Source organism: Amaranthus tricolor, chromosome 9, assembly GCF_026212465.1.
Source record: "Amaranthus tricolor cultivar Red isolate AtriRed21 chromosome 9, ASM2621246v1, whole genome shotgun sequence".
Classification (NCBI taxonomy): Eukaryota; Viridiplantae; Streptophyta; class Magnoliopsida; order Caryophyllales; family Amaranthaceae; genus Amaranthus; species Amaranthus tricolor.
The window spans coordinates 4,226,460-4,243,322 of NC_080055.1; positions in this window are offsets into that span (position 1 = coordinate 4,226,460).

The window sequence follows — 16,863 nt, forward strand, 5'->3', positions numbered from 1 at the left end:
CTCTCAAAAGAATTTGTGATGGTTAATTTGGTAGAATGAGTTATCGATGTTGACCCAAATGTTTCTAGTACATTATCTTTGTTGTAATTTGTTTGTCATCAACATCTTATTCAGTATATCCCGCTCATAGAAACTATGACAAGGGCATAGGGAGAGAAAGAATATGGAAACACATACTCATATAGAAGAATGGAAATAAAGAGTCTCTCAACTTGAGAATAGTCCTTAAAAAGAAATATTCTTGCAACGAAAGTATGAAGCTGAAACAGCAAGCGAAAAAAAAAATGAGTAAATCTGAAACCATAATCCTTAAAAATTTGCGTAATTGTAAAATATTTTATTCCATCTTTTCAAATTACATTTCTGGTCTACTTTGATATTTTGTTTGGGTTTACTTCTGTCATCTCTATGCACACAACAAAGTTGGAATCATTTGTTTGGGACTTGTATTGATAATAGGAATTTAATTGTTTAATTCCTTTCTTTGATTATGCCGAAAAACACTAATATATTGATTCTTATACTTATTTAACAATTGGGTTTTATAAATTAATACTTCCACTTTTTCATTATAAATGTCACTTATTTTTTTATACATTTATCAATGCACTAATTATATATTTCATAGCAGTAATTGCGTAATATTAAAAATTAGACAAAATGTTAAAAAACTACTTAATATATACCCCATTTTGCAAAAAACTACCTTAAATAAAAATTTTTGCAAAAAACTACCTTATATAATACAATTGTTTGCAAAACACTACCTTATAACGGATATTGGCCTTTGACCGCTATTTTTAACCGTTGACCCGCATGTGAGACGCACGTGATGCATTATTGTATTTAATTATTATTATTATTATTATTATTATTATTATTATTATTATTATTATTATTATTATTATTATTAGTATTATAATTATTATAATTATTATTATTACTAATATTATTATTATTATTATTATTATTATTATTATTATTATTATTATTATTATTATTATTATTATTATTATTATTATTATTAATTTTTTAAAAAATAAAAATAAAAATAATAATAAATTTAAAATAAAATAAAAATAAAAACAAAAGTAAAATAATAAAAATAATAATAATAAAATAAATAAAATAAAAATTTTTAAAAAAATTTAAAATAAAATTAATTTTTATTTTTTTTACTTTTGTTTTTATTTTTATTTTATTTAAAATTTTATTATTATTATTTTTTTTATTTTTAAAAAAATTTAAAATAATAATAATAACAATAATAATAATAATAATAATAATAATAATAATAATAATAATAATAATAATAATAATAATAATAATAATAAGAATTAAAAATAAAAACAAAAATTAAAAAAAATAATAATAATTAAAATTAAAAAAATAAAATAATAATAATAATAATAATAATAATAATAATAATAATAATAATAATAATAATAATAATAATAATAATAATAAAATTAAAATTAAAAATAAAAATAAAAAAAATAATTCTAATAATAATAAAAATATAAAAAAAATAAGTTTTTTTAAATTTTTTAAATTTTTATATTTATTATTATTTTTTACTTTTCTTTATATTTTTATTTATTTTAAATTATTATTATTATTATTATTATTTTTTTTAAATAATAATAATAATAATAATAATAATAATAATAATAATAATAATAATAATAATAATAATAATAATAATAATAATAATAAAAATAAAAAATAATACTAATAATAATAAATATAAAATATAAAAAAAATAATTTTATTTTAATTTTTTTTAAACTTTTTATTTTATTTATTTTATTATTATTATTATTATTTTTTTCTCTTGTTTTATTTTTGTTTTATTTTAAATTTTTATTATTATTTTTTTTTATTTAAATAATAATAATAATAATAATAATAATAATAATAATAATAATAATAATAATAATAATAATAATAATAATAAAATAAAAAATAATAATAATAATAATAAATATAAAATATAAAAAAAATAATTTTATTTTAATTTTTTTAAAAATTTTTATTTTATTTATTTTATTATTATTATTATTATTTTTTCTTTTGTTTTTATTTTTATTTTATTTTAAATTTTTATTATTATTATTATTATTTTTTTATTTAAAAAAAATAAAATAATAATAATAATAATAATAATAAATAAAATAAAAATAAAAATAAAAACAAAAATTAAAATTAAAATAAAAATAAAAATTAAATACAGTAGTGCATCACGTGCGTCTCACATGGGGGTCAACGGTTAAAGATAGCGGTCAAAGGCCACAATCCGTTATAAGGTAGTGTTTTGCAATCAATTGTATTATATAAGGTAGTTTTTTGCAAAAATTTTTATTTAACGTAGTTTTTTGCAAAATGAAGTAAATATTAGGTAGTTTTTTAACATTTTGCCTAAAAATTATAAAATAAAGATATTAATAAATGAAAACGACGATGTATTAGAGTTCGAACAATGTGTTTCAAACTCCAATATTGCCAAGATCGAGTGTATGAAGTTTTAGTGACAAACAAATTACGCTATCAATAATATTAACGTTTGTAGGAGAAAATAAAGCAATAAAATGACACAAAGATTTAACGAGGTTCACCCAACTAAGGCTACGTCTTCCGGTGTGTAGTATCTCTTATATAATCAAAAGGAGTTCAAAGAACTCTCAAATATGGAGAATTACAATAGAGAAGAGATATAGGCTAGTGTTTGGCTTGGGGTGTATTTGTGGATTTATCTTTTGATGAATGAGAGCTCTCTATTTATAGGAGAGATCATACTAAGTAACATTTAGTACATTAAAGTTATGATTAAATGATAATGAAACATCTCTAAGTACATGAAGAGTCATAAAACAGCATCTTAGGAGCATCAGAAACATCGCTCGACCAAAGCAGGGGCTCGCTCGGTCGAGCGGCCTGGTCGAGCGAGATATAGGAAGTGTCTGTCTGCATTCTGTCTGCTCGCTCGACCTATCCTGAAGCTCGCTCGATCGAGCGAGCTGGTAGAGCGGCCCTTCAGAAGGCTTCTGTCAGTAGTTGCTCGACCTTACATTGTAGAGCATCTTGAACTAACCCTTTGCACTTCTCATTAAGTCCCATAACTCCCTTGATTAACTCATACTTCATTACCTCATTAATCCATACTTTAATCATCATCATAAACCACAATAATCAACTTAATACACCAACTTAACACATTCATGGGATTCCATCCCAAAGGTCACACATGAATCCACCTCATCAAATGTGCACTCAAGTCACACCAATCACAACAATAAACATTATGTTAAACGAATCAAACAAAATCTCTTTGTACAACGATCTACACTTTTTCATTAATTAATTGTTATCCACATATTTAACTTATCTTTTCATTTTATATAGACATTTTTATCATGTTTAATAAAACAGTTATTTTCCTTCCTCATCTTAGGTTTCAGATAAAATATACTTGCAACATAACTTATGGACCAACTGGAGTATTTCATTTCTGTGTATATAATATTGTAATGGTGATTATATTCCTATGAAAATTATTGACAATTGTGAAAAAAACTCAATTCTACGTCCACAATACTAGGATTTTCGTTATAAGTTATTATTATCTAATAATCAATTAATAAATTGTAAATAGAAAGCTCTTTTCCTTTGGGTTTTGCCAATAAGAAAAAGGCAAAAATAAAATATACCCCTAAAAAGGTCAGAGAGACTTCTGAATTTTTAGGTGAAGGCTTGTAAAGAAAAGTGCAATCCGTTGCCTGCCATGAACATCGTTTTAAAAATCATACTCAGTATAACTCATTAGTAGAAGCTATGGGATCGGTCTAAGGAACTATAAAAGAACTTGGTCTATCTTATTTTAGTCTAAAAAGCTTATTTGCTCTTTAAGTTTCATCATAAATGAAATAATTGAAAAAACTTTTTATAAACTTAGTCCACACTATTTTAGTGTGCGCTAATTTTAAAATGCATTAAAAAAATAGTACAATCAAATACATTCATTGAAAAATCAGGTCCTCTCTTAAAAAACTGTTTATAGGATAAACGCCTCTTAAAAGAGCCCAGCCCACATTATTATATTTAAAAAATATCTTAATTTTAAAAAAAAAATTTGCTATTTTTGAAAAAACCACGCGCGTGTTATTCCCAAAACAAGAAAACTTCTGTATTTTTGAAAGATGAAAAGTTTTCTGATTTTTTCATCTCTCTTCTTCAACCATCGAATATACACACCTTCTACAACCTGAAAATATTGTCTAACAATAGAAGAAATTATGCTTGAATTTGATTGTGGTTTTTTTTTTTAATAAAATTTCATCAATGGTGGAAAACAATAATGTTGAAGAAGACAACAATATATACTATTTGGGGAAGATAATAAAAACTATTGTGGTTCTTCTGATTTTTTTTTTAAAAAAAATTAAGATTCATCAATGGTGGAAAACAGTAATGTTGAAAAAGACAACTATGACTAATTTTTGGAAAATTGTAACAAAAGCATTTGTGGTTGTATATTCATATATTTGAGGATATAACTAAAATAAAATTGGTATTATAAATGTGAACATTTGATATAGGTTGATGTAGTTGGGAGTCAACATTGTGTCGTAACAATATATTTGAGGTTATAACATAATATATTTGTCATTATAATATAATATATTTGGGGTTATAACATAGTATATTCGGGGTTATAATAACTTATATTTAGAATTATAACATAATATAACTGGTATTAAAACTGTGAACATTTGACATAGTTTGATGTAATTGAGAGTATAACATTGTGTACTGTGGGTTATATCATTTTTAGTTGGTTTTATAATATGATGTAGTTGGGAGTAAAATATTGTTTAACGGGTGTTATAACATAGTTTAATTGGGATTACAACATAGTTTATTAGGGGTTATAACATAGTTCACTTGTGATTATAACATTGTTTAGTTGGGGGTATAACATTATTTAGTTGGGATTATAACATTACTTTATAAATCCAAAATATTATAAACTACGCACAATTATAAACACTAATATAATCTACTATAAACCCATATATACAATGTTATAAATCCACATACACACTATTATACTTCCAACATAATCTCAAATATGAATACATAACAATACGACAATGCAAATACCACTATTATAAACTCAAATACACAATATTATAAATCCAAAGACATAATATTATACACTAGTGGAAAAAACCTTATTTGCTGCGGTTTTTGGGCCATAATATGCTGCGATTTTGGCCCGCAGCAATAGTGATATCAGCAAATAACCTATTTTAAATGTTGCGGTTTTGAACCGCAGCAAAAAAAATTAACTATTTGCTGCGGGCTTCTTAAAAAACCGCAGCAAATAAGCATTATTTGCTACGGTTTTAAGAAGCCCGCAGCAAATAAGTGTCTATTAAACGAAAAAAAAAAAATTTTTTTTTTTGCTTTTTTTTTAATAGTATTAGATAATCCAATAATGTACAATGTAATAAACAATAATTAATCCAATGATTATCACCAATAATCTCTTTGAAAACTCTCGATCGTATATATAATATAATATAATAATATGTACATATACAAGTTAATGTCATAATAAATCGAAAGTGAATAGTGAATTCGAGTTGAGAATTTTTGTCCTTCAAATAAACATCGACATGGCAAACTATCAATCTGCAAATCCAGCGAAACACAAATAAGCATTAAACCATTCCAAAAACATAATTAATTAACATCCTAGAAGTACATTAGAATACCAACTTAATCCTAAAAATAGAAAATGAATAATACATTATTTTATAAGTAATGTATATAAATCTCATTTCATTTTGAGGTTCTTTAAATCTTTACAGTTTCTTAGCCGATTGTCGATAAGCAAAAGCCACTATCCTACTTCCAAATTTCTAGTTCACACACATAATAAAGCAAAGCAGGTTTAATACCAGCAAAAATTATCATCACCAAATAAAGATTGATATATAATTAAATTACATGATTATAATCTTACATGATGTCGTTTACAAGAACAACTACCCATTGAACCATTGATACCATATACATAAGTAATTATTCACATTCAAATATACAACTACATATATACATAAGTAAATTATTCACATTCAATCTACCCTAAAAATCCTAATTAATTAAAATTATTCACATTCAAATATTCATGTACATACATAATTATTCACATTCAAATATAAAATACATACCTTGATGATGAGATATGATAATTTTGTTTCCAGAATAAGATTATGTAACCTACAATGAAAAAAACAAATCAAAATTAGTAATAAAAAAGACTAAATCCTTATTAAAACACAATGACTTGAAAAAGAACAAGACTAGCCATAATTTCGTGGCTTTTGAAGGAAAAGCAACAATGGTGGGTTTTAGAACTTAAACAAAGATGGAGAAGGAAATTCGTGCAACGGGCGGTTATTGAAGCAACAAATTTCAACAACACAGGAATTTGAAGAACTTAAACAAAGTCGTGGGGTTCGGAAGATGATGAACGAAACGAAGAGAAAACACAGTGGAGTCGTATTATTTGAAAAACTTGATGAACTTGAAGAGATTTTTCTTGGGTTTTTGAAGAAATTTTCTGAAATTCATAAACTTGAAGAAGAAGACAGTTGTCGTCGTAGGATTTTGAAGAAAGTTATTTTAGGGTTTTAAGCAATTGAACGTCAAAACGCGTTTTTATATTTTTTTGAACTGGCTATTTGCTGCGGGCTTCTTAAAAAATCGCAGCAAATAAGCATTATTTGCTGCGGTTCTAAGAAGCCCACAGCAAATAAGTATAAAAAAATATAAAAAAAAAATTTAAAAAAAAAAAAATTTTAATAACTTATTTGCTGCGGTTTCATTAAAACCGCAGCAAATAATGCTTATTTTTTATTTTTATTTTTTTTTCGTTTGATAACCACTTATTTGTTGCGGGCTTAATAAAACCGCAGCAAATGATGCTTATTTGCTGCGATCATCATGAAAACCGCAACATTTGTATTATATATTGTTTTTTCTTTTTTTTTTGCTATTTAATGCTGCGTATAAGGAAAACCGCAGCAAATGACACGCAACAAATCATGTTTTTTCCACTAGTAATAATTCCATCTACTATAAGCCCTTTGTTTGGGTACTTAATCAGTCACATTTGATTGTTAAGGGTTGTTATTTTGATTCTTAGAATGAATCTTTATGATTTTCTTTGTGGATACAAAAGCCAAGACAATACCATCACTTATCTTTTCCAATTTTAAAACCCTAAAATCAAGAAAAAGTAAAATCAAAAAACAAATAAATTTAAAATTTAAAATATTAAACTACAAACTTTAATTAAATTAAAATACCAACTTACTTTCCTTCTTCAACATCACTATTTTCACCATTGATCCACTATTGATCCACCATTGATGAATGAGACTTGAGAGAACCTGCAATGTGATAGTACTAATTATAGATTTGTGATGTTCAATGTTGAATCGCTTTCTTCCCTCATTTACCGTGAAAACACTCCCTTCCTTTCCCACTTTGGAAATTTCCCTTTTAGAAGCACATTTTTGCATTAAGCAATTCTAATAAATAAATTAGATATTACCTGAGTGATATGCACAACTTTGTTATTTTATATCCGGAATATTTGTTTATTAAAAAAATTCAAAAAAAACTGTAAATTGTTGTTTTATTGTCTTTAATTTTACAAAGATCTATGCATTGAATAAGATTTTTTTATTAGTAGTTAATGGTGAAAATTTAGTTTCAATGGTATATTGAACAATTATTTATAAAATGGTCAAATGGTTAATAAAATTGATAAATATTAACCATGTTCACATAGGTTTTAATTATTTATAAATGGGCAAATGATTAGTAACTAATACACTATAGCATTATGATTTTTTTTCAAAAAAAAGAATTACTAGATACAAGAAAAGTAAAAATTATATAACTTTATAATAAATATTTCAACTATAAATAATACACTTAAAAAACTAATTATATGAAAAAATAATAAAATCTTAAATACATTTTATAAAAAGGTAAAAAAAAACTTCCCCGAGTAAAAAAATTTTAAATACAATTTATCAGTTCCAACTTCAATTATTATGTTCGCTCAGACAACCATTGAAGTTAGTTTCTCATCCAATAAGCTTCACCTTTTGGTAACCTAAACATCATGTCACTTATTGATATTGCTATACACATGGTCATTGCTCTGACGTGTCTATACACGTGGCCTTACACGAAGCATACATATTAGAGCTTTTGTGAATGACGGTGCTCAAAACCTTAAGGAAGGAAGAAAAACACATAAAAGGTATGTAGTCATGTAGATAAATAAAAATGTTCCATCAACACTAAACATGTTTTTCATTTAAAATTTCTTTAAAGAATAATTTGAGAATTACAAAATTCAAATTTAGCGCTTTTGTAAATTACAACCTCAAAGTATCAAGTCTATACTGTTCAGGTCAAGTGATCGTTGACTAACACAAATGACTTTTGACCAGCATAAATGACGGTTGACCATTACTAATTACCTTTGACTTTCCTTGACCATCCCTAATCACCTTGGATTTTCCTAATTACCAATGGTACTTTTGTGTTTTAGCACTTTAACATCGTTTTTACTCGTCATAACCATAGTTGTCAAAAATCCTGATTATGATCTACGATACTACGATCTTACGATGTAAAAATAGGCAATCGATCTGGATCGTATGTAGGATCTTAATGTGGTAGAATCATGCGAGCCTACTTAGCTCAAGAATTTATGTAGTAGGATCATAACATGATTCTACGATCCTATGATCCTATTCTACGTGGGTAGTTTCAATCGTAAAATATTTTCATATAATTTAGATTTCACTTATGTACAAATATATATTTAGAATAATTATATCAACAGCTTTATAAAATTCAAGCTTTTCTTGATTTGTAGTTTAAAAATAATTATTAAAAGTATTTTTTTTCAAAACTTAATAGATGAAGTCAAATAAGTTTTTTATTACACCTTAAAAGTTAAAAGAGAAATATAATTGATAATCAGTAATCCAAAGCACATTGATGCATATTTTTAGGATCGCACGATCCTACTATCGTTCTATCAATTTCGATCCTGCCCCCTCAATGATCCTAGGTCGAATCTTGATCCTAATAACCTTCGTCATAACGATATTTTTTACAAAAAGGACGTCGTGATTATCTTTATGGGGCAACTCTTTGAAAAATTTAGTCGAAATAAGTACTTATTCGCTTATTTTCCTGCATGTAGACCGAGAAAAACATTTAATGTCGTTTTAACCCATCATAATGATATTTTTTGAAAAAACGGACATCACAATTTTCCTCCACCACCGCTGTTTCTATCTCACCCTCAACCTAACCTATCAACTCAACCTCCCTCACAACATCCAAACCAAAACATCATACTGCTAAGGCCATATATTCTGGAATGCGAGGTATTTGATTGTTGGGTCATTGATTTCATGGGTCTATTCGTATCTTCTTGCGGGAACTGATATATCCTAGTGGCCATCGACTAAGTGTCCAAGTGGTTGGAGGCCATTGCTTCCTCCACAAACGATCACAAGGTGGTAATGAAGCTCTTCAAAGGCATAATCTTTCCGAGGTTTGTTGTACTCAAGATTGTTATAAGCGACGGTGGCTCTCATTTCGCAAAGATCGAGTTGGATAAGTTTCTAAAGAAGTACGGAGTGGTGCACAAATTGGAGCCTCTTACTATTCACAAACCTAAAGGCAAGTGGAGGTGACGAATAGGAAGATTAAGAAGACCCTTGAAAAGGTGATGATTCCAAGCCAGAAGGATTAGTCCCTTAAACAAGACGATGCATTTTGGGCTCAACAAACATGCTACAAAAATCATATCGGAACGACACCCTTTAAGTTCTTGTATTGAAAGTCTTTCCATTTTCCTGTAGAGCTTGAATGTAAGAGTTAGTGGGCAATTCAAACATTGAACTTGAATCCTACTCTATCACAAGAAATGAGGGCAGCTTACTTGAGAGACCTTTAGGGGCTTAGGTTGGAAGCATTTCATAATATGCACTTGTATAAGGAGTGCACCAAGCGTTGGCATGACAAACGAATTCTAAAAAAGGAGTTCTAAGCGGGAGATAAAGTACTCTTGTTCAACTCGAGGGTGAAGCTATTCCCCGAGAAATTGAAATCAAGGTGGTCAGGGCCGTTCGAGATCCTTTAAGTATTTCCCTATGGAACGGTGGAACTGAAAGATCACCAAGGGGGTAGCTTTATTGTCAATGGGCACCTGATAAAGTTCTTCCATGAGAGCAAGCTTCACGATATTGACACGGTTGATAGAGTCTGATTGATTGATACCGCAGTTGAGTGATTAGTGTGTGCGTCGTTTTGATACGAGCTAAATGACGTCAAACAAAGCACTTACGGGAGGTAAACTGGTGTTCTTTGGATTCTCTTGCCTAATTCTACTTGTGGGATGTCCTTAATTTGAAATTGAGTATATCTTTAGAGGATGAGATTCATGTGAGACTCGCTTGAGGTGGGAGGATTTATGTCATTGGAGACACTCTATTATGTAGGAAGGAGTTATGACCAGAAAGGCTAAAACTTGATTTTTGAGAAGAAAAGTTTCTGATAAGGCCTAATGGGGAAACTTCGGGCGAACAGAGTCCATTCGGTCGAATAGTCCTCCCATTCGGGCGAATAAAGTTTTGAAAGTTTATTCAGGCAAATGAACATTCTATTCAGGCAAATGAGTCACAAGAGAGATTCTACAGTACATTCACTCAATTTCTATATATACACCTTTCCTTGAACTTATTTTTCCATTCTTCTCCTAATTCCCCCTCCTTCGTGTCTTTTCCCTCAAAAAGCCAAACTCCCCATTACCCTTACTCCACCATCCTAACTACCACTACAACCACTTCCTCCACTATTTTACTCCACCACACCACTTACAACCACCACTCCCAACACCTTTCCTTTCTATGCTTCCTCATAGGCCCCATAGAGGTTTAAGTTTGCCTTTCAAGAGATCTACGACCCAAGGGGAAGGGTCCTCCTCTTGGGTTGCAAGGGATGAGCAACCCGCCAAAGCCCAACCACAGACCGAGCAACCAAAACGTCTCTCGAGCAAGGTACTTTTGTTCGATGAAGATTATAGGACAGTGATCTTTGGATCCTTGAAGCAGTTTGAACGTTTTCAATGCTTGAAGTTACGCCAAATCAACTCTACTCAGTATTTAGATCCTTTTATTTTACAACGCATGGGTATTTATGATGATTTTGTTGTGCTTTTTAGGGCTTGTGGCTTGCAGAACTGGTTGAAAACTCACAAGCTTTTGACTTATGAGTTCCTCAATTCTATAAGCCTTACCAGTGTGAGGATATGTTACATTTGTCTTTCCGTTTAAGAAATGTAACTCATTTTTTTATTATGCTATCTTCTGTACTATATTTTGTTTTTGCCAGGAACCTATTTCGGAAAAACAACTGGATAACATGCGTGTTTCAGAATTGTGGCCCGAAATTGGTGGTCGGCTTGTTTTTCCGAATAGAAATATATATGCTTCAGATGTGCAGCATCCTATCCTGAGAATGTTCTTTAAGTTTGCCTGTGAAACGTTGTTCCCTTCTCCCAGTCCTCAATTAGTCCGAAACCAAGAGGTTCACATTTTGCACAGATTTCTAGCACCGCACGTCGACACAGCAATTAGCATTCCCATGACAAAGGAAAAGGTTTCTTTCAATTAAAGTATTTAATTCGACACTTTCTAGATACTTTACAGAAGTAGTGTCATCGTCAACAAGATCAACATTTTTAAAACTGTTGTCCCTAACAATCCTTTTCTTTTTCTTTCTCTTACAAAACTTCTTTTTAAAACATCTGTTTTTGCAATTTTTTTGGGACAACATTAGCACTCTGTATGGATAAAAGTTCACTAGAAATTACCTTGGGAGGTGTAGAGCTTGGAGCTCTCCCTTGTCACCTCCTTTTCCTCATGCATTGGCACTTCGTCCTGCAACTCGGTATCCTGCACAAATTCATCAAGTTGAAACAACTCATAAGTTAGATCAAAATTGTCATCACAGATACCTTTCCAACTCATTACCTCTTCACTCCCTTGGTGCCTCAAGAAAGGCCTCTAAAGCTTCAACATCTAACTCGTAGCTAGATTTAGTTGGAGTGTCAACGTGACACACAAATTCAAATAATCAAAGGAATTATCAATAATGAAATCATGCTTATCATCTACTATTTCCATCATAATTCTACCCTAGCAACATCTACCACAGTCACACAAGTTGCCAAACATGATCTCCCTAAAATGATTGGGGTCTAAGGGTCCTCATGCATAACTACAATTAAAAAGTCACAAGGGACAACAAACCTTCCATTTCCTACAGACATATCCATCAAAATAGCCTTAGGGTAGATAAGACTACGGCCGGCAAGTTGTAGCTTAGTCTCATAGGGGGCCAGTTTACCAACATTTTCTAGTTTCTTGGTAAATGAGTATGATATTAAACTTACACGTGCAACCAAATCACTTAAAGCTTTGTTTATTAAAACACCTCCAATAGTAACAGGTGTTGGCCTCTTAGGTTTTGATGATGACTTCACTTCTAAATAAACAAACATACTTTAGAGATTGTTTTGTAGGTGAATATCCGATTGTGTTAATCGTTGATGAAGCCTATGACTTGGTTCGTGGAAGTTGTACATGTCTCAAATATCCAAGAAGTTGGACAATTGCTTTAGAAGTCAGTTTACTGTTCCTAGAGTTAAAGTCCCGACGAAAGTTGTAGATGGAGACAGTGCACTGTTCCCCAGGATACAGGTCTGGAGAAGACATTTCTGTTTTTAAAACGCATAAAATGTGGAGAAGACTTATTCTTCATTTTGAATAAGTCTCCTTTTAAATTTGGACGGCTAAAACAAGATATCCTATTTTTTAAGATTTTGTTCTTTTTAACTCCTATGCTATTTTTAGCTTAAGGAAACTGATTTTATCTTTGAGCAAATGACAGCCGGTCATTTATTCTTGTGGCAATTCCACTATCCTTTTTTTTTGAGAACGTGGATGATAGTGGGAGGTGTGTCTGAGGTAACTGTTGTCTGTTCCCACTATAAATAGGAGGAACTTTGCTTAAACCGATATCCATCTAAGAGTGTCCTTAAGGTGAGATCAAAATAAGAAAAATATTTTGATCATGAATTTGCCAATTAATTCATTATATTTTTCTTGAGCAACTACTTCATTTTAATCTTCTTAAGAATTGGCCTTGTAAGGGTAATTGAGTGTTTTTGTTGTAACTAGACTTAAGGGAAGTCTAGGGGAATAGAGAAGCTTCAAAGAGAAGCGTGAGAAGAGAAAGAGAAGGAGAAAAGAAGAGAAGAGAAATAGGCCTAGAGTAGAGAAGCTTCAAGTGAAGCATATTTGTTTTATGTAATTGTAATTGATTGCCTAAAACATAGTGAGAATTTTGAAATCCCGGGGGGTCGTGGTTTTTCCTTCTTATTAGGCCAAGAAGGTTTCCACGTAAAATCTTTGTCTCCTTTTATTATTTTTCTTTTCGTTTTTCAGTTTAAGTTTTGTTCTTTACTTGATACAATTCCGCAAAAATTAGAGGCAAAAATCTTAAACCTAATACACAACAATTCACCCCCCCTTCTTGTTGCATTCGATCATCTATTAGCATTCCTACAATTGGTATCAGAGCCCTGTTCCTCTTTTAATCAGGAAACCCTGAGAGCAGTATCCTGTTCCCTGGCAAGATGTTGAAGATGAACGAACGCATGGAAGAAGGGTACCCTCGCAAAGGCCACCCATGTTTGATGGGTAATTCTATATCTACTGGAAAAATAGAATGGAAATCTTCATAAAGGCCGAAAATTACCAAGTATGGAGAGTTATTGAAATTGGAGATTTTGAGGTGACGACCATAAACTCCAACAACGAAACTATTCCAAAACCAATCACTAAATACGAGAAAGAAGATTTTCAAAAGATGGAGATGAACGCTCTTGCTATTAAATTACTTCACTGTGGACTTGGTCCTAATGAGCACAATCATATTATGGGTTGCAAAACTGCCAAGCAGATTTGGGACCTGCTAGAAGTTACCCATGAAGGTACCAGTGAAGTGAAGCGCTCCAAGATTGATCTACTGATGTCCAGATATGAAAGGTTCGTCATGGAACCTAGGGAGAACATTCAAGAGATGTTCACCAGGTTCACAAATATCACGAACGAATTAGTCTCTCTTGGTAAGATCATTCCCGTTGATGAACAAGTCAGGAAAATATTGAGAAGTCTTCCACAAGATGAGCGCTAGAGAGCTAAGGTCACAGCCATCCAGGAGTCCAAAGATTTCACCAAGTTCAACTTGGAAGAGCTGGCTGGTTCACTCATGACACACGAACTGCATTTGGGAACAGCTGACAGTTCCCGAAATAAAAGACTGGCTCTGGCAGCGGATGATAGTGAAGAATCAGAAGCTGATGATGAGGAAGCTGCTATGTTGGCACGTAAATTCAAAAAATTCTTCAGGAACAGCAGATATAGAAACCAAAGAAATAATAAGGAAAGAGGAACTGCTAACTTGAAGACAAATTTTGAATGCCACAAATGTGGAAGTACTGATCACTTCATCAAGGATTGCCCTCAATGGAAGAATGAGAAGAGCAAAGGGAAGACAAGGGAAGCTGGAAGAATGCCAAAGAAGGGAAACTTCAGAACAGATTTTCGTAAAGCAATGATCGCAGCTTGGGATGACACTGAAAGCGAAGCTGAAACTGAAGTTCCTGTAGAGGAAGAAACTGCAAATCTGTGTCTCATGGCATCTCATGAAGAAACTAAAGAAAGAGAGTTAATGTCTTTTAGTTCTTCTCCTAAACATCTATTCAGTTTAAGTAAGGATAAATTAATTAAGTTATTTTTGGAAACACAAGAGAAGTTGGAAGAAAAAACAGCTAAGTGTCTCCAATTAGAGAAAGACTTTAAGTTGAATAAAGATCATATTTCATATCTAAATACCTTTAGGATTGACGTGCAAAGTAGATTTTTTGATTTGTTAGATCAGAATATCATGTTAAAAGAGCAATTGGAGAAAATGAAGCAAGAATTCATCACTCTTAACATTGAAATGAATCTAAACAAATTGCTAGGATTAAAATGGCATGAAAATGATAAATCCACTCATTTGTTTAGCACGAAATTTCAAGAAATGAAATTAAAATTAGAATCATGTGAAAGAGAAAATAAGTATCTAAAAGATCAACTTAATTTAAAAGGAAAAAGGGAAAATCAATGAAGTTCCCAAATGGATTCTAAATGCTAAACCGAAAGGTAAAGAAGGTCTAGGTTATGTTAAAAATGATAAAAAGAAAAAGGTCTATGTTGATCTCCCTAGTAGTAAAATCTGTTCCTTTTGTGGCAAGATTGGACACCTAAAATATCAATGTGTAAAAAGGGAACAACACAACAAAGCAAATAAAATTCATGTTGAACAGTTATGGATTAAGAAATGTGATTCAAGTATTATCGACAGGGAACCCAAGGATGACTGGGTTCCTGAACCTAACCATTAATTTGCTTTGCAGGTTCAAGTGAGGGGGAACAACTCATGGTATCTCGACAGTGGGTGTTCCAAGCATATGACGGGTGACAAATCTAAATTTCTCTCACTTGAAGCCTATGATGGGGGAACAGTAACCTTCGGCAACAACATGAAGGGTGAGATAATTGCCAAAGGAAAGGTTGGAAGGTCAAGTTCTCATGCCATTGATAACGTATTTTTAGTCGAGAATTTAAAACACAATTTGCTAAGTATTTCTCAATTTTGTGACAAAGGTAACTCTGTTACGTTTACTTCTGAACGATGCATAATTTCTAGGAACAACACAGGAGACCTGTGCTTGAGGGAATCAGAAAAGGGAACACTTATGTAGTGGACCTGGAAACTGTTCCCAAAACCAGTCTAACGTGTTTAAGTGTCATAGAAGAAGACCCACTACTTTGGCATAAGCGACTAAGTCATACTAGTTATTCATTGATTAATGCATTAAGATCAAAAGACCTAGTTAGAGAACTACCAGCTATAAAATTTCTTAAGGAAGAAATTTGTGATCCTTGTGCCAAAGGAAAACAAGTGAGGTCATCTTTTAAATCAAAGAATTTGGTGACTACCACTAGACCGTTAGAATTAATTCATATGGATTTATGTGGACCTATGAGAACACAAAGCCGTAGTGGCAAAAGGTATGTGTTTGTTGTTGTTGATGATTATAGTAGATTCACTTGGACATTATTTTTGGTAAGCAAAGATGAAGCTTTTGATGAGTTTGTTTCTTTTGCTAATAAAATACAAAAATCTACCAATAATCAAATTGTTCACATAAGCTCTGATCATGGGAAAGAATTTGAAAATTCAAACTTCATGAATTATTGCGATGAACATGGTATAAATCACAATTTTTCCGCACCTAGAACACCACAACAAAATGGAGTGGTAGAGAGGAAAAATAGGACCTTAGAAGAAATGGCTAGGACCATGTTGATTGCTAGTGGTTTACCTAGAAATTTTTGGGCTGAAGCCGTCAATACTGCATGCTATATTTTGAATCGTGTGTTAATAAGACCAATCACTTCTAAGACACCCTATGAATTGCTCAAAGGTGTCAAACCCAATATTTCCTATTTTCGTGTGTTTGGATGCAAATGTTTTGTTCATTTGAATGGAAAACGAAATATAGGTAAATTTGATGAAAGAAGTAATGAAGCAGTGTTTCTTGGTTATTCATCACATAGCAAAGCTTACAGAGTTTACAAT